Consider the following 1,563-nt stretch of genomic DNA (forward strand, 5'->3'; position numbering starts at 1 on the left):
TATAAATATAGAAAAATGTTGTTAAATATTTTTAAAAACGTTTTATTATACATATTTTATTATTTGAAACTTGAAAAACGTTTTTAAAAATAAAAAAAACGTTTTAAAAAATCAAAAAACGTTTTTAAAAATCAAAAAATGTTTTAAAAATAGTAAAACGTTTTGAATTTTAACACAAAAAAAAAATTCCAAAAAAAATGAAAACAACAATCCAAACAACAATCCTAACTTATATATCCTAAACTATCCATTCAATCCTAAAATTTTCAATCAAACAACCTAAAATCCGAGATCTAACTTCCAAAACCCTAAACAATTGAGATAAAACAAGGTTTGGGATGATTCTTACATGATTTGGGGTTTGGGGAAGAGATATGAGGGTGAGAAGAGGATTCGCCGCTGATGGGAGGTCGAGAATGGCCGGAATCGCCGTGAGAGAGAGAAATTGCGGAGAGGAAGTTTGAGAGAGAAAGGCGGAAATAACGAAGAAGGAAGAAGAAGAGTTATTATATCTAACGTGTCCGACGGACACGGGTTCATCAGTATTCCGTCGGTATAATTAAAAATATACCAATTGGCGATTCGCGAAAATTTTCACGTGATTTGGTTCTCCCGGGCAAATTGGAATTCCGACGGAATGTGTGTCCGTCAGTATATTCCGACGGAATGTGTCCGTCAGTATATTCCGACGGAATGTGTCCGTCAGTATATTCCGACGGAATGTGTCCGTCAGTATATTCCGACGGAATGTGTCCGTCAGTATATTCCGACGGAATGTGTCCGTCAGTATATTCCGACGGAATGTGTCCGTCAGTATATTCCGACGGAATGTGTCCGTCAGTATATTCCGACGGAATGTGTCCGTCAGTATATTCCGACGGAATGTGTCCGTCAGTATATTCCGACGGAATGTGTCCGTCAGTATATTCCGACTTGTAATTTTCATAGTTTTGGCATCTAAATTTATAGATTATTATGATTGAATTTTTTTAGAAACACATGTCGTCGGTATATTCCGATGAATTACCGATGACATTTCCAAACTTCAATGAAACCCTTGGTCGTCGTTATGTCGTCGGTATATTGCGAGGGATTTCCGACAGACCAATAAAAAAAAATAATCAGAATCTTCTGAATCTTCATCAAACTCCCTAACCTCGGCTTCTGGCTCCGAATGTACAACAGCATCATGTCCAAACACAGCCAAATTCTCAACGAGTTGAACATTTTCCAAATCTTCAACTGCCTGGGCGTTGCTGGTGGACTCTGGTTGTAATGGTTCATCATCATCAGAAGTTCCATCCACTCGTCCTCTTGGGTTGATTTGCGTTACAGTAACCATGGATCGTCTCTGTACATCACCCGAGGGTAACTGATGTAGCACACCTATACATATCAATTATACAAGTATTAGTAAAATATATAACATTAATTAATTATATTGGTAAAAAATTATGAATTGATTGACATACCTGATCAGCTTGCGAACCAAGAATGAAGGGATCATAATATTGAAGTTTCCGCCGCGAATGAACTGATGTAACACCAAACGCATCAATCTTC

The sequence above is a fragment of the Brassica oleracea genome, unplaced genomic scaffold, assembly GCF_000695525.1.
Source record: "Brassica oleracea var. oleracea cultivar TO1000 unplaced genomic scaffold, BOL UnpScaffold01129, whole genome shotgun sequence".
Taxonomy (NCBI): domain Eukaryota; kingdom Viridiplantae; phylum Streptophyta; class Magnoliopsida; order Brassicales; family Brassicaceae; genus Brassica; species Brassica oleracea.